Source organism: Pongo abelii, chromosome 8 (genome assembly GCF_028885655.2).
Source record: "Pongo abelii isolate AG06213 chromosome 8, NHGRI_mPonAbe1-v2.0_pri, whole genome shotgun sequence".
In the NCBI taxonomy this organism is placed as follows: Eukaryota; Metazoa; Chordata; class Mammalia; order Primates; family Hominidae; genus Pongo; species Pongo abelii.
Window position 1 is genome coordinate 68,430,387 of NC_071993.2, and position 23,341 is coordinate 68,453,727.

The following is a 23,341-nucleotide window of genomic DNA, read 5'->3' on the forward strand; positions in this document are numbered from 1 at the left end:
CCCCCACCCAAAAGAAAAACAAAGAGTGAGAAAGAATGGCCAGAAAAGGATGGCGCTAGAGGAAAGTAAGAGAGGGAAGAGTGAGAAAGAACAAGAGAGGGAGAGAGACAAAGGGGTGATAGGGTGAACAAGAAAATGGCATGTAAAATAACTATAAGATATTCCAGGAGAAAATGTGCAGGCTGTAATCATTCAAGATTTCAGCAACTTGACTCCTCACATGCTGAAGCCACATTTTCAAGGTCTTATCTGCCATATGGTTCCCTGTTTGGATGATTTATTAGGTGTAGAAAGCACACTGATAAATTTTACTGCATTTCCCTGAATAGGCAACCTATGGTGTCAATAACAAAGCTCAGGCGGCTTTAATGAAAACTGCAAGCACCAAAGGGTAACCATTTATTTATGAGTCGCTATAGTATTACTAGGACAAAATTTATCTTCCCTTCTCACGCACTCTGTAGAAACCGAATCCGGTCAAAGTAACAGAGATCACATCCATATGTCAGTGGTTTGCTAACATCTCCCCTGCACGAAACACTGGCTGTTGCTCTGGAGAAATTGTTTGGTGACCCATTTTGCATAACAAATCTTGTTTTTGTGAAAAAACAAGATGAAACCTGGAGAACTCTGCAAACACCATACCCTTAGCAATCATACCTAAAGGTGCTGCAGAATCCTCTTGGTTTTCTTTACCTAGAAAATGAGACAGCTGCCCCAGGGGTAGGGATGAAAAAAGCGAGAGTGATGTGCAGATAAGGAGGAGAGCGATTTAGAGATACTCTCTGATCCATAAATATTTTAAGTGTACCAGTCCACACAACAATGTTCCCCTCCATCCTCTCTGTTTCTTAGGACACCACTCATTGCCTGGTCTCCACCCCTGTCCCTCACTGCCCCTAAAATGCCTCTCTTCTTGGCTAGTAGCTATCTGCACGTCTGATGTATGTGTTATTTTTATAACAGAGAAACAATCCAACTTTTTAAAACTCCAAAGGCAGCAAAACTAATGACTAAACTCAGGAGGAAAGGGGGGGATTGTGGAAGAAAAGAGGAAGAAAGCCAGATAGTGCTCTCTTATTGTTTAATCCTGAGCCACAGTTAACTGCTACAAAAAAAAAAAAAAAAAAAAAATTGGCCAGATTTTCAAGTCTACAGTTTTCCCCACTGTGTAACATGCCTGTCCTGAGTGAAGACAGCCTTGCCCAGGAACGTCAAAAGAAGGAAGGATAAAGAAGAAGTTCAACCACAATAGCATACGTTTGAGTAATGTTCTTAGCACAGCAAACCAACGAAAGCAATAGCAAAGTTGAAAGGCTGGGCCAAGTCTTTTGACATGAGCAAAATCTCAACCTTCCATTTTTTTTTCCCCGCCAAAGTTAATACTCTGAAAAACGTCTCCACTAGATTATTTTACCCAGGTTTTATTCCATTTTATACTTTATTTTACACAGTTTTGTCCTTTTTCTGCATCAATATTTTCTCTAATACTTTCACAGTGAGAGGGCATGAAAATCTGTGCTTATCAGTTCTTATCCACACTATTGCCTCTCTAAACCCACTACTCAAAAATATATTTTTATATATTTATATATATAAATATATAAATAAGTAAATAAATCAGCAAACTCTTTGGAAATCAGAACAAAAATAACATTTTATAAAAGTCTCTTTCCACATCATACATAATAAACAAAAGTCATCTTGATCAGTTCAATTACTGACATTGCTGCTTTTAAAATCTGCTTAGTAAAATGGCATCAATTAAAGTTTAATGTCTTATAAAAGATCATTCAAGTATTATAGTAGAATTAAGAGGAAATAGGTACTGCTTGGGATCTGGCTATATTTTTAGAGTTTCTCAACCAGAGAGATTTATAAGAATATTCATTATTGCCTAGATTGCTTTCAATTCAGCCACTGGTTTATTAAAAGAGGTAGGCTAAAGGGCCCAGCACGGTTCAGAGCACATTCAACCAGCTGCATTTTCAGTTTGCTAAATATTTCAACTAGTCTTCAAAGGCATTGCATAAGTAAAACCTCGCACTTATTTTTCTACACACTTCTCCTCTTAATTTTTAACCCCCTGGGTATTTCTAAAGGAAATCTAATCCACATAAGTCATTTGTACCTAGCCCACACTAAATGGCATTTGAATGAGTTATATTGTTCTAGAAGCCCCATTCACCTTTTCTGTTGGCCTTTTATTCTCTGGAGGTCCCATTCTGGGGCAAATCAACAAAACTGAACCTTAAGGCAGCAGAGGGAACTGGGGAACAGGAGAAGGGGACCAAAAAAGTATCAACAGGGAGGACACCCAGCCAGGGGCTCCAGGGCAAGAGGAAATCTCCTTTTGCAGGCCTGATACACAGGACCAAGTCGAACAGTTGTTCAGCTTGTGCACTAGCTGACGGCATTTGGCCAAAAGGACAGGTGGAAACCAAAATCCAACCTATAGTGTGCTTGCCAAGCTCAATGTCTGGCCAGGGGTTACATCCACCCAGAGAAGGGGAGCACATTTCCCTACTTCTCCCAGAAGCACTGTGTGGGCTGGCTGCTGATAAAGTCATGTTAAGAAAACAGAAGTAAGCCAGTCACAAAAGGACAAAAGTCCTGTATGCATCCATTCATATGAGATAACTTAGAGTAGTCAAACTCACAGAGACAGGAAGTGGAATGGGGGCTGCCTGGGGATGAGGGGAGGAGGGGAGTGGGGAAATAGCAAGTGGCTATTTAATGGGTATGGAGTTTTGGCTTGAGAAGACAAAAACAGTTCTGGAGATGGATGGTGGTAACGGTTACACAGCAATGTGAACGTGGGTAATGCCACAGAGCTGTACACTTAAAAATAGTTTGAATGGTAAATTTTATTACAATAAAAAGGAAATGAAACCAGAGTCAAGCACTGGCAGCTACACACCCACTGTGGACTCCGATAAAGGTCCTGCTCACAGATCAACTTTACAAGCCCATGCCATTGTCCAACAACTGAGAGTAGATCAGGGCTGCACTTGCCTCCACAAACGCCCAGCTACACAGGACCTGTCCAGATCATCACTCCTAATGCCTACCTTCTGCATTAGGACACCAAAGAGGCAGGGCTTCTCTCTAGGGGTCCTTGCCCCTCTCACCCTGTGCTCCCCCTGCCTGAGTGCCCCATCAGTTCCGGCCTCTGCAGCAGCCTTCCCTGTCCCCAACCTCATACCACCCCAAACCCTGTAAGAGTAGAGGCATGCTGTCACCCAAGTCCACCTCCCCTCAGCAGAATAGTTCATTACTCCACACACATTAAGTTTCCACCAGAACAAGGCCAACTCAGGAAAAAGAAAAATTTACGACTCCTATCATTTGGAATTTGCGGTAAAATTTAGTCTAAGTTGGGCCAAAGAAAGGGTTTGCAATGAAAGCTCATGATGTAAACAAGACTTGAGGGAAAAACATTCATACAAAGAGAATAAATGATTCTTAAAGGTTTCAGTTCAACAATACATTTTAGGGAACATGTATTGCCTGTTATAAAGACATTAAAGAAAATCCATTGTGTCAGGAGTGGGGAACCTGGGCCTGCCTCTGCCACCCGAACATGGGCCAGTCGCATAAAGTCCCTGGTCATGATCACAGTTCCCTCATCCATGGAGTTGGACAGAGACTCTCTAAGGTCCTTCTGGCCACGATGAGACTATAAAATTAATATACTGTACTTTGTATATTTACATATACGAGTGTGTGTGTGGTGTGTGTGTGTATGTGGGGGTGTGGTATGTGTTTGTCTATGTGGTGTCAGGGAGTGCTGTGTGTATATGTGGGGTGTAGGGGAGTATGAGGAGGAATGGTGTGTATGTGGTATGTGGCGGTGTATGTATGATGTGTGTGGGGTGTGTGTTTGTGGTGAGGGATGTGGGAGGTGTGGTGTGTGTCTGTGTCTACACAAGTATTAATGAGGACTACTTCTCAATAGAAAGAATTTGCCAGTTATTTCAAAATATTTTCTATACTTAAAAGTGATAAAGCTGGAACTAAATAGTGGTGACAGTTGCACCACCTTGTGAATGTACTAAATGCCACTGAATCATGGCACTTTCAAATGGTTACTATGGCAAATTTTATGTTACGTGTATGTTATCACAATTTTTTAAGTGATAAAGCTGCATTTCTTTTTTAAAAAATTAAGTACTTTCACCAGTTCGGAAGCTGTAATTTACCCAGTTTGTCCAAGTTAGCAGGATTTTGCAGTCCTAGAATATACTATACACTCCACCTAGAAAAGCTTCTAGTGTAGGTCTGAGATCTTCGGGATGTGCCGCACTTGGGCCAAGTCCTGGAGACTGGGCATTCTTTCCCTTATTGGGCCAATAAAGTCTAACAGCCTCTTCTTCTCACTAGGGAGACTACATCCCTGCCTACTGATGACCTTCGGGGCAAAAAAGGTGACTGTGGATGCCTGCTTCCACAAGAGGACCACACAGAGCACGCATATCACAGCCTGGTTCCACCTGAGGCTCACATCATGCTCTGTAATTGCAAGACTCATCATAGCACACACTCAGGGCTTCTCAGCTCACCCAGGCTAAGGCTCCTTCCAATGCACTACACCTGTCCACAATGCTTACCACCTGGCAAAGTATTTTATTCTAATTTTGCAACTTTTTAAGAAAATGACATGCTTACATCAACTTAATCAATTTTCTTAAAAGGGGAAAGATGCTGAATTCACCCAAGATGCCACATTTACTCCTTCTAGAAGTAGGTACTGGAGGGCAGAGATTGACCACTAGGAAGGCCAATGGACAATGGTATGGCCACAGATATTGTTCAAATGAAACTCATTGGTGATTATTTCTTAAACGTCACTTTCAAAAACCAGAGTTTTAAGTTCCAATTAATTGCCATTGACAAGAACCCCAGTACTTGACACTTCACTCATGAACAGCCCTACAAATTAACGGTGTGGGTGTGGGTGTCTTTACAAAGCCCATTTCCAAGCAGCGGCCTCAAAGCTTCATACCAAGCCTCCTCAGGGAGTTTTTCTTTGGACCCTCCTGTTTCTAATACTTTGGGCTTGATTTCTTGATTCTAACCCCACCTCCCAACCTAGAGAGTGCTGGCTGCATGCTAGCACAACCCTGAATGCTAATGACCTCAAGGGCAGCTAGTGTTCAGTTAGGTGCTGTGCAAGCTCCATTGTGGCTGGCCCGTGAACATACTAGGGAGAGCTGATGAGAAGATGTACACTCTTTGAGAGTACATGCAGGTGAACGAGAGTGAGTATAGTGGAGGGTCACTGCACCAGACAAACTGTTGGTGGTGTTGAAGTTCTCTGGAGACCAAGGCTTGGAATGTGGCCCTTGACCAAGACAGGTGACCCAGGCAGAGACAGCAACCAAAAGGGATTCTTTGGAAGAAACAGTGAACAGAGAGGAGCTAGACCCTGGTGTGAAGTGCAAACATGATCTGACTCATCAGCCTTATCCTCACTTAAAGGGTCATGCCCTCCACTTCATAGTTGCAGGCTCACAATATACCACTGCTTCCCAAACTAACGAACTCTGGATCTGTGTATAGCAGATGCAAAATAAACTTGGGCCCTTGTATGGCTCATGGGTTTTGTTATTGTTAATATATACAATTTATATATATTTAAGGTATACAACATGATGCTTTGATATACAGGTACATTAGTGAATTGAACATTACGGTCGAACTAATTAACGTAGTCTTCTCTTCACATAGTTACCATTTTTTGTGTGTGGTGGGAACACTTAAGATCTACTCTCTTAGCAAATTCCAAGTATATAGTGGTATATTATTAACTATAGTCACATGCTGTACATTAAGGTCTCCAGAACTTATTACATCCTACATAATTGAAACTTTGTACCCTTTGACTAACATCCTTCCCATTTCCCTGGCCCCCCATCCCCTGGTAGCAACCATTCTAGTCTCTGCTTCTGTGTGGTTGACTATTTTAGATTTCACATATAAGTGAGATCATGCAGTAGTCTTCTAAGTCTGGTTTATGTCACCATGTTCTCCAGGTTCATCCATGTTGCAAATGGCAGGACTCCCTTCTTTTTTTAAGGCAGAATAATATTGCCTTGTGTATATATATATATATACTACAATTTTTGATCCAGTCATCCATCAATGGACACTTAGGTTGTTTCCCTCTCTTGGTTATCTGGGTATATATCTGATGGAAATAAAATCAGTATCTCAAAGAGATATCTGCACTCCCATGCTCATGGCAGCATTATTCACAATAGCTAGGATATGGACAATGGATTTTTAACCACTCCAGGCAACCACTTCGTGTTTGGATACCCAACAGAAGCAACCAGAGAGCTGGTTAAAAATAGAAATTCTTGGGCTCCAAAAAAAAAAAACCACTGAATCAAAATCTCCAGGAGTGGGGCCTAGGAATCACGATTTTTAAAAGTTCCTTGGGTGGTTCCAGTGCAGCCAGTCATTTGGAAACCACTAAGTCACCTCACTTGCTTGCACATGAGGAATGAAGACAGTGCTGTTATTACAAAACCAAAACCAGGCAGTGATTCTCCCTTAAAAAGAAAAAGATGCTCATCTGTAATGCTTTAGCATTTGTTTACAGATAATTAAATGTGGAGGAAAAGAAGGTTAGGACCTAAGAAAATCATGTGTTAAAAACTAAAAGTGGAAGGGCCCAGTATAAATTAGAGCACTACAAAATTATCACCTGAATCAATAGAAAAATATAGTTCAATATAAGAACACCCAAAGAAATATGGTATTACATGAAATGGCTTCCCATCTGTACTAGCTTTAACATAACAGAATTAAGACAACAAATCTGCTGAGGGGAAAATATCATGTAGGTCAATTTTATTCATTCAAATCTAACAGACTGGAAATTTGAAGAAATTTTAACAAGCATTTACTTTCCTATCGTATGTCAAGAAAGGCCTTGTTCATAAATACAAGATAGGAAAGACTTTCAGAAGATAGTTAAAACTCAAGAGGACTGTTCTGAAATGTCTGGATCACTTTGGAAGTAACCATTTCTCTAACATTTTGTAATATAATGCCAAGTATTTTTAACTAGTCATTAAAACTGTTCCAGGAATTTCTATTGTAGACTTTGATATCTAATTCAAGTGGCTGCATAAATTTGGAAGCTACAAAATCCATTTTCCATAAAATATCATTTGGGCTTCACTAATCCAAACTGGCCTCCTTCCTAATTAGGTTGAATTCATGGGATTTTATTGTAATGCACTGCCAAATCAAATTGTTAAAACTGGGAACTTTGTGCTATTTTGGATTATCATAACATCCTTTCCCTCCATTAGCAGGGATGGCCAGAGGTTGCTAATACAATAAATGTTTAATGGATGGCAACACTGTCCCTTGCCCCCAGAAATAGAGATACAGACATAAACATACCCTCAGATCTGTTTGTATCCATGCTTTCTGCCTTCTCTCTTGCTTGTGGCAAACAGTGAATTTTCCCAATACAAAGAGACATGCCAATCGACTTACTCAAGCCAAAGGTAAACAGAAAACAAGTGAGAAGAAAGGGATGAAGAAACACTGCGGCAGCTCTGGGAGACATAGTCTTCTGTGCCAAGAGACCATCACCTCCTATAAATGTCCCCAGTCCTTTAACATTTGAAATAGAAAGGTGCAGTGGAAATGCAGGCTTCTAGAAGGGCACAGATAAAGCCCATGTAGCCCGGAATGGACTTTGCCCTTAACTAGAAACTGGGAGTCAGTGAGAAAATAGAACCTCAGTTCTAAAAATAGCCCATTTATTTTCATTTCTGGTTTCAATACCTTCACTGCACCTTTGTTTTAAAGGCACTACAGGAGTTCTGACATTTTCTTTCCATTTCTGAATCAACAGAGAAGAAATTCAGCTACATGGTAAGAGAGTTAATATTCTACCTTCTCACACACTTAACACAGACATACCCATGCATGAGCACATGTTAAGACTGGCCTCAGTTTGGTTGGGTTTAAGAGAAGGAGTTACCAGCAGTGAACTTTACTTATCTTACCATTAGAAAACAGGGTTGGCCAGGCGCAGTGGCTCATGCCTGTAATCCTAGCACTTTGGGAGACTGAGGCGGGTGGATCACTTGAGCCCAGGAGTTCAAGACCAGCCTGGGCAATATGATGAAACCCCACCTCTGCAAATACAAAATTAGCTGAGCATGGTGGTGCACACCTGTAGTTACAGCTACTTGGGAGCCCGAGGTAGGAGCCCGAGGTAGGAAGAGCACCTGAGTCCAGAAGGCAGAGGTTGCAGTGAACCATGATTGCGCCACTGCACTCCAGCCTGAGTGACAGAGCAAGACCCCGTCTCAAAAAGAAAGAAAGAAAAGCTTATTTGGGAGGAGGTGAGACAGCAAGAGAGTACTCAATTCCCAACTGCAGCCATTCCTCTTTCTCCTTCAACTGCTCACACAAAGAACCTGGCCATTCAAGCCAAAGAAATGTAGATTTCTGTCCCAGCTTCTCCATTACCTTAGATAAATTAATTTCTGCAACTCAGTTTCTTCATGTTTGAAATACTGATAATTATTTTCATTCCAATCACTCTTAACATTACAGCAGCAGCAGGAGGGGTTAGAATGTGCCCAGAAAGGATGCGTTAGGACAAGGGTCCTGCTGTCACTCTCCAATCAGTTCAAAGTGTTCCATCAGTGGCCTTTCAATGTGTTTAACTTCTCCTTTTCTTGTCCTTCGACTGCTGGGGAAGAAAATGTTTTAGTTAATTATCCCACAATGTACAAACTTTCTGGGTATGATTCTCTGCTTGGGGCAAACATGGGAAATTTTGGAACATATCCAGATGGAGAACACGCTGACTCTTGACTGAAGACTGGTGTAAACTACAACGTGGAACAGACTGTCTTCTATATTCAAACAGCTCCTATAATCTGAGCTATCAAAAATCCAACCAGCATCAGGGAGACATTCAGGAAGAAAGGACTCTCATAAAGAAGGCACTCATAATCAAACTTGGAGAAATGGATTTAGAATTCAAGTCTCTGTATTCCCAGTCTTGAGACTTTTCCACTGCACAGTATTTAGTCATATGAACTGTGTGGCATTCCCAGTTTATCTTTGTTACTCTTTTAGAATCCAGGAACCCAGGTTGAAACTAAGCAAGTTGTCCCAGTGAATTTCTCCTTTTCTACTTGTCAAAGTCAAATAAAAAATATAGAGACAAATCTCTAAGCAAAACATTTTGTTTGGGAAAACTGAATTGCAATTTGGGGCATACACAGACTGGGGTGGTCTTCAGTATGTCAAAAGAACAAAGAGAAGGAAGGTTGGGGCTCTATTAAAAAAGAAATGTTATGTATTCTTTTGAAAGAAAACTCATTGGCACTAGTGAAGTTTTTCGAAGCAGGCAAGCTCTGATTGGTAAGTGGTGGGGCAGCCGGTAACACCAGTCTGAGAGTCACAGCAGTTCATTTCAGCAGCTACTAGGTTAAACTGTTCTTAAAATTATACTATTTGGGCAGTTGGCTTACAATATCACCTCTGGGCAGGCATTTGTGTCCTGAGTCCTTTTTCTCCTCCAGTCTCTCAACTCTAATTTAGTTGGGTTTGACAAGATAACTCCAATTCATATAATCAGTTTTTACATACTCAATACCATAAACTTGTGTAAGCAACATAGCTCTTTTCAGTTCCCCAGGACTCATTCAAGGATAAACTTGAGGACAGTTGCCGGGAACTCTTAGCTCTACCTAAGAAGGCAGTAGTAAGGAATAACTGGAAGACGGCCGAGGTAATAATGATAAACATGAGCAATGACAAATAAATTGAATTTTTGTGTCCCAGTGGGTCTGAAAAGCATTCTGGCCCCACACTAATACTCCTAGAATTTCATATCTTTCACTATATTTCACCCCAAGGAAACTCAGCATTTCTACTGTAACAGATAATCTGTATTATTTCTTCTTGGTTCTCTGAAATCCCCAAATTAAATATGAACCTTTTCTAAGAAACAAAATTTGTCTTGACCTCCTTCTTCTTAGAAATGGGCTTGATCTTATAAAATCCGAATTGCTAACAAAAAAAAAAAAAAAAAAAGAATGGTTAACTGATTGAATTTTAAGATTAAAGGCACATTGGGGGGTCACAATCCAACTGATATAAAATTGGGGACTGGAGAGGTCAAATGACTTGCTCATCATTACAATGTATGGAGAAAGGCTAGAACCCAAGTCTCCCAGCACTAAATTCATTGTTTTTCTCCTATCATCCCACACTGCTTAGAAAGCTAACAGTTCATGGCTAGATTTCTAAGAGCTCAGCTGATAGGTATCAAGATCCTTGGCTGTCCTCATCAATGTAGTACTGGTGACACAGTATTTATGCATAGGGAACATAAAATTATGATCAAAAAACAAAATTATGCCTTAATTCTTTAAAAGCTTGAACAACCTGTCAATGTCTGAATTGCCTCCTTGGCCAGGCATGATTCTTTATTGCCGTGGGAAGAATTCTTAATCTAAGGTGCTTTATCTAGAGCCCCAAGAATGGTGTTGAGGGGAATCCATGAATCTCAAATTAAATGGAAAATGTTATGTTAATGTGTATTTTTCTGAGACTAATGGCCAGTTTTCATCAGATTCTCACATCTTTCTCCTTAAAATATTGGGAATCACTAACCTAATACAATTATTCCCTCTCTTTCTTATGCTTCTTATGAATTTTACAATGTTCCATTGTACACTTCCATTCTCCTAAAAGTGCTTTATATATTAGAATTAGTTAAATAATATTTTTCAAGATATTAAAAAACACTCAGACTTCTACTAGAAAGCTGCAAGTCCTGGATAGTAATTGCTGGCAAAGTGTCTGGTGGCCCTGGGTACTGCCAATAACTGTAGTTGACAGAATTCTTTTAAAAAGTACATTCTTAATAATGAAACAGACCCTAAACTTGACTCAGTTTGAAAGAGAAGCTCCAAAGATGAGATTTTCATGATCTTCCTTCTTCACCCGAAATCCACTTTATAAAATACTGACTTAAAAAAAAAAAAAAAAACTTTAAGATGAGGGTGACTATATCCAGAATGGTAAGATCCTGAAATATATAAGCCATTGCTATTAAGCATTAAGATATAAGGGCCCTCTTTAGTAGAAAGCTGGGTTACTGTATAGTTGAAACCTAACTATCCATCATAAACATCTTCAATACATTTGAAATAGCAGGGCGGACAGATTCTCTCACATTGAGGGTCATTTATGAAGCAATCAAAGCCTGTAGTGGGAAAAAGAAGTATGAGGAGGGACAGGGCTTTATAGAATGAATAACTTTTCTCATTCTCAATATTTCTTATGTTCTTTTACAACAAATTGCTTGGCTCTTGAGAACAGACTCATAAAAGAAGTGAAATATATTTTTCTATCCTGAATCTGAACTTTTTTTAATATATAAAGTTGTAATGACCCTTTCCAAACAATATGAGCCAACACTTCAAAAATTTCCATTGTTTCAAAGACACAAATTACTTTGTGCATCTATGTCTATCAAATGAATGAGGAAGGAAAACACATGAAAGTCATTTGAAAGACAACATCTCCTAGGAGTTATGCTTGGAAGCTGGAAAAGCCCAGTAATCCCCCTACCTAGATAAATAGAGTTTTCCAGATGACTAGGGGGATCAACAGTGGAGCAGGGCCAAGCATTTGAATGTTATAAAGGAGACTCCGTATTAGACCTTGGGGAGAGAATCCAACATTGAGCTCCTTTATGGCTGGCCGACCTCTCTAAGACACAGCCCTACCTTGAGTGGAGAGGAACCAAAATAAAACAATATCTTCAAGCAATTTACACACAATTCAAATGGAATTTCTCCAAGCTCAGAAAACTTGAAGTTTATTCAGTCCATATGCTATCCCATCCCTTCCCTTTTAACAAACAACTTAGAGACAGGGAGCCATTTCTTAGTCATTCAAGATCAAAATCCCTCCTCCCTTAACTCCAAATCATTAGTGACAGTAACGGTGCATCATTTGGAATATTTGGGAGTGGTTATTTTTTCCTCCTAATAAGAAACTCACCGGATGCATTTTTATAAATGTCTCAGGAGCCCTACTCAACTCTTCTTCCATTAGCAGCAAACATGAGGCATACGATTTGACCCAGCACTGAATTCCCAAAAGCAGGATTTAGGGAAGCTGACAATAACTCAATCGAGTGATTATCAATCACAGAAGATAGTATTCTGGAGGAGAAAAGATATCGCACAGAGTATTTTTCTCATTAAGAAAATAAGCTTTAGAAGAAGTATACATCACTTTCACTACATAAGTCAAAATTCATACATGTACAGAGAAGATGATATAGCAAGGTCAAGTCAGAAAAACCCTATGTCAAATACTACCTTTGCCAACTGATCCTGTGCAAGTTACTGGTAATGATAATAATACCACCTAGCTCATAGAGTAGTTGAGATAATTGGGATAATACATGTAAAGCATTGAACACAATGTATCGTACATGATAAGTACTCAATAGATGTTAGATAAGCTATTGTTATTATTAAATTTTTTATTACTAAAATTTAATACCAAATTACCAATGGAAAGCAAGTCCCTAATGTTTCTTTCCTTGATTCTGCCTATAATTCTATTTTTGTATATAAAAATTCCCTTATTTGCACCTTTGTTTCCACCCAGAAAAAACAAAACAAAACTCTTTTCCCTGGGGAAGGCAGGTACTAGAACCACACAGAACACTGTGAGAGTGTCCATTATTCCCATTGGTATCTCAAGAATTGGATTGTTCTGAACCCTTTCATTCTCTCCTTGCGTCTTCCATTGTTGTTCCCAAGGGGTCAAATTAACTTACATCAAAATCAGTGTCCCTGTTTCCTCACTTTAAGAAGAAGAGTCAGAATTCCCAGGCCGAAGATATCCCTTTGAGCAGCTCAGAGGCATCTCAGACCAACAGGCAAGAAAGAGCAGCCATCCATGGGACAAATAAGTGATTTGCATTTCCAAGGATGTGGGGAAACGTATTAGTTATAATTAGCAAACACGCAGAGTCCCCGTGACAGCTTCACTTTACAAACCCTTGAATGTTTGACAAGAAAAGGTCATGTTTTGTAAAATCCTCAAAAGGTCATTCAATAACAAATCACATGAATGAAATCGCAAGGGTTCAGGGAGGTTAACAGAAACACCACAGGCAGCAAAGTGCGTTTTCAAGGTAAACAAGGAAAGAGGGAAAGCAGCCTTGGCTCAGCTCTGGAAGGGGAGAAATACAAGCAATCTCTAATTTACCAAACACTATAATTTCAAGACATTTTCTCTGCACTTGGTGGTTTAACAGTGAATGCTATTTCTCATGTTCAGCACACTTGAAGGATTAGTAGATCACAGCCCAGCAACATTTCAACATTTCTTCAAAAGGTCCAGGCAGAACTTAGCCCAGGCTTTCTTTTAGATTTTTTATTTGATAAAATCTCATGGGTGGATTCCACTTAATACAAATAGGTGGTCACATGCATGGCATACATGTCCCTGTGGATGGTCTTCATGCAGCATACCCCACACTACCCCTGCCCCACAAACCCCAAATCTGGGAACTTTAGCCCCAGAAGCCTTTTCTTCTGGCACTTTGACCTGCTCATGACCTCTTTCTTCCCAGGTCTATTTTCCTCTTCAACAAGAGCCAGCACCACATCTCTCACAGTCAGGAATAACAAAGGCTTGTTTATATAGGGTAATTTAGCTACAGGATCAGTGGCAAGAGGAGGATGATGTATCTGATCCACAGGTCAAAAGCACAATTCAGAAGTGCAGGGCTGCCAGGTTTAAGGGAGGGCTCCCTAGGGGACTGACCACCTTCCAGAAAATACAGCCAAGGCAAGGGAAATAGGGAGCATCCTCTAAGCTGTTTCAGATTTGGGCATGCCCTTCACACGCAAGGTGTTGGAGGTTAAGACAAAGAATGCTGTGGAAAGAAGATGCAGGAGCCTGAGGCCAAGCAGATGGGTAGCACAGACTTACTTGGGGGGAAAAAGGTTTCACCCATCAGAGCCCTTGGAAAAGGAGACAGTATCTTCAGAAAAGACACTGGCAGACCTAGTGCCTGACTTACTCTGTGACCTTAAGTAAAGTAATTTGATCTCCCTAGGCCTTGGTTTTCCCATCTGTAAAATGGGTTATACTTATTCTTGCTTACTGCCCTGGGTAAGGTCAGGATAAAACAAAGTAAGAAGTAACTAGAGAAAGCTATGGATTATTTTATACCAGGAAGGGCTTGCAGTGCAAGTCCTGACTCTTGTTACCACTCATTTCTACATCCTACTCCAGCCTCAGAATCTTATGAAGAAACCACTCTCTAGGGTCCTGCTCTCCCCAATATGGTAGCCACATGTGGCTATTTCAATGTTAATTAAAAGCAAATAAAATTTAAAATTCGGTTCCTCAGTCGCAGAACCCACAATTGAAGTGCTCAATATCTATATGTGGCTAGTGGCTACTATATTGGACACTGCAGATGCAGAACATCTCCATCATCACAGAAAGGTCTACTGGGCAGCGCAGCTTGGATCTACATGCTATGGATGGCGGACAGCCCTGCCAACCCTTTACCTTCTACCACCCGCCGTCTTCATGGACATCCTGCTTTGCCCCAGCCGCCTGCAGTCCATACTCACCATAAGACCATCCTCCAGACACAGCCCTGACTAATGGTTTCCAGCATGTACCTCTCACCCAACAATTACCTGTGGACCATAAAGCCCTCACCAGTTTGGTGGCTGTTTGATCCGAACGACGGTCAGAACCAGGACACCTCACTTTGTCTTTCTTGCCAGCGATTTTAGCTTATTTGCCACAAGTACAGGGTATAATTAATATCACACAGGAGCCAGCATTGTCATTTTTCAAATCATTTCCCTGGAAATGTTCTACACCTCTTAATGGCCCTGCTAATGCTGTAGCTGTCATGTTTTGGACAGCTGCACTTTTACAAGACAAACTCTGTAGCGCCAGGAGACTCTCTGCAGACTTTTTAGCTCAGAGGCTCAGAGGCCGTGAACGCCAGCCGGTAATGGCTAGATGGAAATCTTAGATTAATTTTTTTTACCTCTTGGTGCTGACTGCTCCTTAAGTGTCACCTTCCCACTTCCATCCCCAGCCACCTCTCCCCTTGCCCCTGCCCCCACCTCCTCTCCTCTTTGCCACCTGATGGACAGGGAATGCACAAAATCAGCGGAAATCATACAACTGATTAAAGCCTAGACACTCTGTCCAAAGGTGCAAAGACTTAAACATCTAGACAGAAGCCCAGCTGCTTTGCTAAATGCCACACACATTGAAAAAGTAGGGCCCTTCATGTCTATTTGATTTTATTTTTCAGAAGTATGCTTTTTTGCCCCCTCCATAACTTCTTAGCAAAAGGTTCAAATTTCTCTATATACTAGGTATGTGTAAGAAAGACCGCGGAAGGAGAACGAAAGGAGTTACATATGAAGCCTCCCAGGAGTCGTACACGAGGCAAGCAAAGACAATCTGAACCACACCAAATATTTACTATAGAATGAAGATGCTTTTAAACAAATGGAGAAATTCACCAGATTGTTTTGGGTAGTAACAGAGCATTTTCCTGATGCTTTTTTACAGGTTTGAAGGTTTTTTTCTTTAAATAATTGGTTTAAAGTAGAAGGAGATGTCATGTATAGCTCTCTCAGAAAACATACTACATCGTCCAGCACTGTCCAGGAAAGCCCTCTCAGCTGAGGCCTTCTGTCTTAAAAGAGAGGTAAGGTCAGGCTAGGGACACGACGACTCTCTTTTTTAGGCTAAACAGCATCAACCCACTGCTTCTTTAATATTGTGTTTATTAGTGAGCCATAGCCCAGGGAGAGACGAGCACACAGCTTCCTTTCATGCTGCGTCTGCAAAATGCTACCGAAAGTTGGACTCATCAGTGAAGCAGCAGGTCCCTTGGTTGAAACCAGCCAGGCCAGAAAAGTGACATGAACAGGATGCTGCTAAACATGCACAATTCGAAAATACACACTGTATTCTCTTCTGCATGATTTGCTGCCATTTAAAAGACAATAAACAGCAACTTTAGATTGCTAACAACGTGTCATTTAAGGTTTGCTGTTGCTCAACATCAAGAAAAATCAATGCCGGCTCTACGGGGGCAGCAAACCCCGAGAACTGAGCTCCATTTCAGGTCTGTTTGAACTCATTTCCTTTCTCCATGGTTGCCCCCTTGTACTCCCCCTCAGGCGTCCCCTCGCAGCAGGCTGACAGCTTGACACATTGACAGCTCGCACTGAATGACAACTGATTTGTACAAATTTCAAGCCTTATAAATCTACCTGTCACAACAACAACATAAAAGCGCCCAGGCCCAGCAGGTAATTCAGAAAAAGCTTCCCTTGACAGCACTTTCTGAAAAGCAATGGCGTGCCTCCTGCCAAAAATTCCAACTATCATCCTTGTATAACTTTGAATAAAAATTCAGGGCCCATTTTCTTGCCAACAGGCTACCAATCGTCTTATTTAAAGATTAAAAAGAGTGAATGGGAGAGAGGGGGATAAAACATCCCCACAGTTTCATTTTAGACTGATATGAAAGTCGCACCACCTGCTACGCCAGGATTACCACACCTTTTTTCTCTCCAGTGCTCAGAAGGAGTAAATGAGGGAGGCTTTTTACGGTATTTAAACAATATCCCAGATTGCAGGGGCTGTGCCTCCCAGTCCCCTCCTGGCTCACCTGGGGCCAGTCCAGCTGACAAAGCAAGATGTTTAGACTGGTGGGGGACTGGGTGGAGTGGACAGGGGTCTGAGGCCACTGGCCATTGTTTTAACTACCCTCAAGGTTTCTCCAAAACAAAAGCCCTGCATGTGTCCATAGCCCCACCTCCCAGACCACTTTTCTTACTAAAAATGATCACATTACATCAAGGTATTCATTCATCAGATACTCATTTCATTCAAATCAACAGCAGACCACATGATGTCATCACTGCATCTTTATTACAAAAGAAGGACTGGAGTTGAGAATTTGGAGACGATTTTTAGGCATGGTTTTGTAATTAAGTGGACCCCTGGAAAAAAAAAAAAAAAAACCCCTCCAGCCAAATAAGGAACACGGGACTCAAAGAGAGAAAGCAAGGGGAAAGGGAGAGGGGGAGAGAGAGAGAGAAAGAAACTAAGTACATGAGCACTTAAACAGGAAAGAGCAGTTTACAAAAAAAAAAAAGAAAGAAAAAGAAAATCTCTTTATCTCTACTATTCAAGCCCCACCAATTCCACTTACTGTGGAGGAATGTGCAGCTTAAAAGTGACTGGCCCAATTTCTCATGTATCACATTTGCTCATGTAAAGTCACTCAGATTTGTTAAAGGATATAGAATCCCAGCTAGATAGGAGAGTAAGTTCTAGTGTTCTATAGCACTGCAGGATGACTACGGTTAGCAATAATACATAGTTTCAAATAGCTAGAAGGAGGACATTGCATGTTCCCAACACAAAGGAATGATCAATGTCCAAGATGACGGATACGCTAATTACCCTGAGCTGATGATCACTATACATATGTGCTAAAACATCACTACGTACCCCATAAACATGTACAATTATTATATGTCATTTTTTAAAAAGAAAAAATATCTCAGTAGACTCAGACGGAAAAATGAACTTGGTGTTTTGCCTTTGAGGGTTTGCTGTAAGTGTATGTTGAATGGAGGTGTTGCTAAGGAGACTCCTAGGAAGAAAACATGGACCAAGGATGAGGGCAAAGTGACTGGCCATCCAACTAACTGGACAAACTCAGAAGCAACAAAGGTGCCAACAAAGCATCCTGTCACAGTCACCTTCACTCCTCCGCAGGAGCAAACGTAAGGGTGGAGAGTGCAGATACCAGGGCTGGACATTTTCGTTTTAAATCCTGGCTTTTTTACTTAGGAGCTATGTAACATTGGGCAAGTGATATTTATACTCTCTGCTTCAGTTTCACCACCTGTCATGTAGGGATCATAATCATATCTACCTTGGAGAGTATGTAGGTGAAATGCCTGTAAAAATTTAAGTTTACAGTAAACAGTATCTGTTCATTTATTCATTCACATAGATAATACACACAGATACATACACACATATACACATGCAAACAAACATACAACACTAAAAGTGATCACTGCTATAGAGAAAAAAAGCAGATCATCATATTATCATCACATTATTAGTACTCTCCAAGATTCCAGATATAATTATTTTTTCTCATAGAATATAAGCTTCCAGTATAGTAAAAAGAAAAAAATGAACAGAATCATCTCTGAAAATGTGGTAACCTACTTGGTTAAGATGTACAAATCAGAGATCAATGTAGCTAGACTGAATGTCTTTCCTATGCTATCTTTTATGAATTTCTTTCTCTAGTCTTTTCAACTTGCTTCTTCATTATGACTAAGGAAACCATCTAGTTTGTGTTAAAAATATATATATTAATTTAGAAGCATATAATTTGCTTTTAAATTATCATTCTTAATTTTAAATTTTCACTCTTAATTTCTGAGTGATAACACCACTTATCACTCAGAAATACTATTAATATGTGGATTATAAAATTATATATATTATAATTATATGTGGATTATAAAATTAATACATACACATAATATACATACTAATATATAAACATACATAAATATGTATATATAAAGAGAGAGAAGACTCTGGCCCAAAACATAGCTGTCAGTATTAGATGGCTAATTTGAGATTTAGAGAAAAGAACAGAATGTCTATAAACCCAACTGAACTCTCAAATTTAGATGAGATTAGGATTATCCAAATTATATGAGCTGAGATCCACCTGATAACATTCTTGTTATTATCCTTCTCAGTTCAGTTAATGTCAAGATGACATGAGCTGACTGAACTTCAGTTGCAACAGGAAACCACACTCAGCAAATCCATCATTTTGTAATTATTTGTATGACCAAAAGTAAGTGCTTTGATTATGGGCCATTAGTAAATAAAATCAGGTTGGAATTTCACAAGCATGTTTGGATTTCAAAAGATTTGTATTTCATGCTCAAAAGTCAAAATCAAACAAAATTTTCACATAATAAAATTGATAAAGCATAAACCAAAACAACTACATAGTGAACCTTTACATAATGAGATAGAGGAAGAAACAAACAACTACCTATAATACTGATAAAAAGAAAGATAATTTATATAAACCAGCCTTCTTTTTCATCTTTCATCAATATATAGTGAACATATGTGAACAGATGAGGCATGGATAGGAAAAAACAGGGAGTCTCACCTAAAGTTCATCTTCAAGCCAACATTCACCCAGAACAAGTACATTAGATCATTCCCATGTTAACCCTTCCCTATTCAACAGCATGTGTTTGGCCTAACAAAATGATGAATAATATTTTTAACTATTGTCTTCCTGACATCAATCACTGAGATTTAACAAACGCTGTCTCGCATATGCTAGGATCCCCGCTACTATGACCAATTAAATAACAAATCATTCAGTGGAGAACTTCAGGGCTGACAAAGCCATATTAAGTACAGTGCTGGTTGGTTACAGCTACACTGGCCCACTGAGAGTTTGCTCAGAAGAAAATACACAGGACACTTTCAACTGCAAAACATATGATGCCTTATGTGTATTTTGTATTTATATTTGTGTAACTACTTGTTTCCCAAGAAGAAAAGGCAGCACTTTGAAATATACCTGTGAAGTTCTTTTTTCCTGAAAGGCCCCTCGCTGAGCAGCTTGTTTCTCCATTTCAATAAGGGCTAAACCTGGGACCTCAAAATGTTGTCCACCTGTTGGCCATCAGCCCACGGAGGCTGACAGGCTTCAAACCCAAAGTGGTATTCCCTGGTGGCCTAGGAGAAAGCACCAACTACCATTCACTAAGCAAATGCTAGGCCTCTGAGCAGCTCCCCGGTCCCCCAGAGCTGGGCCCTCTGGTTCAGGGCAGCCCTGCTGAGCTCTCTCAGTGTGCTCTTCCTTAGCCCATCAACAGGGGCACCCGGGGCACTCTGATGCTACATTTTCGGTCTTCCAATCAACACTTTGAGAAGAGTGGCCAGGTTTCCACGGCCCAGGGATCTGTCTACATTTACTGGGACAAAAGGACCAACTTCACCCAATCTTTCTCACAGAACAACTGGTCAAAAGGTGTTTTTCTACCACCTGAGATCAGATGTCAAGCACACACTGCGGGGGCAGCAGGCAAGGTTGAGGATCATCCCGCGGCAGCTGCAGCTCCTCTTACAGGAAAAGCCAAGGGTCTGGGGCTGGAAGCCGCTTGGCCAGGCACCCCTCTCTCAGGCTGACGGCCACCAAGATCCAGGCATGGCTTGTCTGGCGCCCCCCAGGGGCAAGGCGGGAGAGCTGGCCAGGAAATAAGGGCGACAGGATCCACATAGCCCCTGACGTGAACTTCCATGGAATCAGTAAATTTTTACCACTTAGGACAAGCCATGTTATTTGTAACTGTCAGAGGAAGGAAAATCTGTAATTGTTAAGGGGGATGAAGCCTGTGCAAATTCTTTCCTGTGCAAAGTGAACAGTCAATCACTTTTATAAGGACAGCAACAACTGAAACTATCCATTCGTATACTTTCCTTTAGTCAACAATATTACCTTTAGTAATCTGGGGAATGTGCATCCATAAATTACAGAAAGTGTTATTGCATTGCTGAATAAACAGCAACATTTCCATCAGCAGCAGCAGTGGCAGCCCCACAAAGGTATAACAAACAGACTCAATCATTTTCTTGTCAAGCTTTGCAATGACTGCAGAGTTTACTGCTGGAGATAATGTTGCTTTCCTCAGCATTGTGTGCCAAACTGCAAACTGCTTATTAAAACAAAACCTCTTTTTCGGAGCAGCATGAGTTGGATAATCACTTATTGCACTCAAGAAAAAACAGGTTTGGTGCCCAGAGGAGGTTAACAGTCAGGCATATGTGTTAACATTTGGTTGGTAAAAACTGGTTAAAAAATAAATTATCCAACGCTGGGATGGGGGAGGGAATGAGCTAACTTATTAACATCACTGCCCCCAGGTTGACTCTTTTCCGCATGACATCACTCCGGTTTTTGACAATGTGTTTCAAAGTGCTCAACTGGCTGGCTTGACAGAACCTTTGGCATGGGTGTTCAGCAGAGAGGAGGAGGGGGTAGAGATGATTATGGAAGGAAACCAGAAATGAAATGCAGCCTGCTAGTCTCCATGAGAGGAAATCTCTGGAAGAAACTCGACTCCAGGCATAGGAGATAAGACTGAAGAAAAGGATAGGAGGGAAGCAAGTAGACTTTAAAACTAGGCATCTGTGACTAAACTATTTCTGAAGACAGCACCTATTATTACTCTTCGAAGAAATCGCTTGACATAACTAAGCCAGCAATAGCACTGAAAAACCATCCTCAATTTTCCTCGCTTAAAATAGATTGACAGCCATTTTACCGAGACTGAGGAACAGGTGAGCTGAGCCAAAGCCTGGGGGGCTGCCGCGTCAGACGCGGCTCCGCGAGGAAACCCATTATGCCCGACGACGGCAGAGCTGCCCAGTGCTGCTTGGTGGTTTTTTCTGTTCATACCCATTACCGATGAATTAATATCAAAGGAGGCGACCCTCTCCCCTTGCCCCCGCCTCCGCCGTCCCGATGCCACGGATAGCCTTGCCGTCCCAGATCTCCGCGGTGGAGGAGGAAAGCCTCTACTTTGCACGTCCTCTCAGAACAGGAAATGAGACTGTGAAGACTTTATTACAACTTCGGGCAGCAGATGAGGTTTGACTCCTATCGCTGCCCTAAAAGGAGAAGAAGAAAACAAACAAACAAACAAAAAGCGCCACGCGTCTAGGGTAGAAATCAACTCCAGTAACTGTCATTCAACCTCAGCAATGCTGGGGACGGGCAGAGGCAGGGCAGCTGTGTGCCACATTCCTGCCAGGGCTGGTCAGGCCCCGGGTCTCACTACTCCTCCTCCCTGCTTTGAACCTGTGGAACCAAGGGCCCTTGCACCCCAGCTCATTCCTCTTTGCCACATCAGGGCCTCAAGTCATGCTGTCCCCTCTGCCTGGGTTGCTTTTTCTCCCTCTGCTTGGGTCACTGTTCACGCCACTGGCCACTTTCCTCAGGGAAGGGCCCTCGCTGGCCACACAACCTAAACATGCCCCCTGCTCCTCCATGCCACCCCCACCATCTCCTGACACTGCATTTCTTTTGACTTTTCACAGAGAAGAGTAAATCTCACCTGAGATTATCTCATTTATGAATTGACTGATATGTTTTTCACCCCTCTCCTCCACCAGAAGGTAAACTCCACCAAAGCAAAGATTCTGTTGTACTCAGAGAAATAACCCCAGCACCTAGAACTGTGCCTGGCCCTATAAATATTTGATAAATTACTTAAAAATTATCCCACAGTTTCAGAGAAAATATCCTTATAAACACAAATCAGAGACCTCTGTCAGACTTGACCCATGGTTTCTGACTGCAAATGAGGATTCCCGATTATGGGGAGAACTATGAGGAAACTTCAAGATGACATCTTTATTCTCACATCTCCAAGAACACGCAGAAAGAAGTTACTGCTCTTATACTGAGGGTAAGCATAGAAATTTGGGCTTTGTTTAAAGTACAAAGATGAAGGAAACTGCTCATGACCTAAAATAAAAGGACCTCAGGAAGGAGTTAGAAAGCCTGGACTTAAGACCCACCTCTGCCACCAGATATAACTGGGGCACATCAGTCACTTGGGGTACATTTGTACAACCGTGAGGATACAAAGCCTTGCCCCATCTGTTTTTAACTGCTATTTCTATTGTGCAATTACTAAAACAAAGAAATAAGAATACCTTATCCATGTACCCACCCAACTTTGTCAAATCTTAATATGTTGAGCCATATTTGCATCAGATTATGGGGTGGGGGGGCAGTCTTCATTTTGGTTTTTGGCTTTTTGGTTTTTGTAGAGATGATGTCTCGCTGTGTTGCCCAGGCTGGTCTGGTCTCAAGCAATCTTCTTGCCTAAAGTGCTGGGATTATAGGCATGAGCCACCACACCCAGCTCCAGATTGTCTTTTAAGAAACAAAATACAAAACTGTAGAAAGAAATGACTGCTGGCCTGGTGCGGTGGCTCATGCCTGTAATCCCAGCACTTTGGGAGGCCGAGGTGGGCAGATCACATGGTCAGGACTTTGAAATCAGCCTGGCCAACAAGGTGAAACTCCATCTACTAAAAATTGAAAAATTAGCCGGGTGTGGTGGTGCACACCTGTAATGCCAGCTACAGGAGGCTGAGGCAGGAGAACCACTTGAACCCG

At 41.2% G+C, this 23,341-nt stretch overlaps 1 protein-coding gene across 10 annotated transcripts in view; it reads right to left on the reverse strand.

The window, feature by feature from the left end:
• LRMDA (leucine rich melanocyte differentiation associated) overlaps positions 1-23,341 on the reverse strand; it is a 1,127,800-nt gene that overhangs the window by 951,698 nt on the left and 152,761 nt on the right. For 4 of the 10 annotated variants that reach the window (XR_008510802.2, XR_008510800.2, XR_008510803.2 and 1 more), the window contains one exon: positions 1-12,227. This exon is cut by the window's left edge. The exons of 1 other annotated variant lie outside the window; for it this stretch is intronic. The gene's annotated coding sequence lies outside the window, so the exon portion shown is untranslated. The remainder of the gene's footprint in view (positions 12,228-23,341) is intronic. 5 more of the 10 variants (XR_008510805.2, XR_008510804.2, XR_008510799.2 and 2 more) reach the window with 5 other exon arrangements.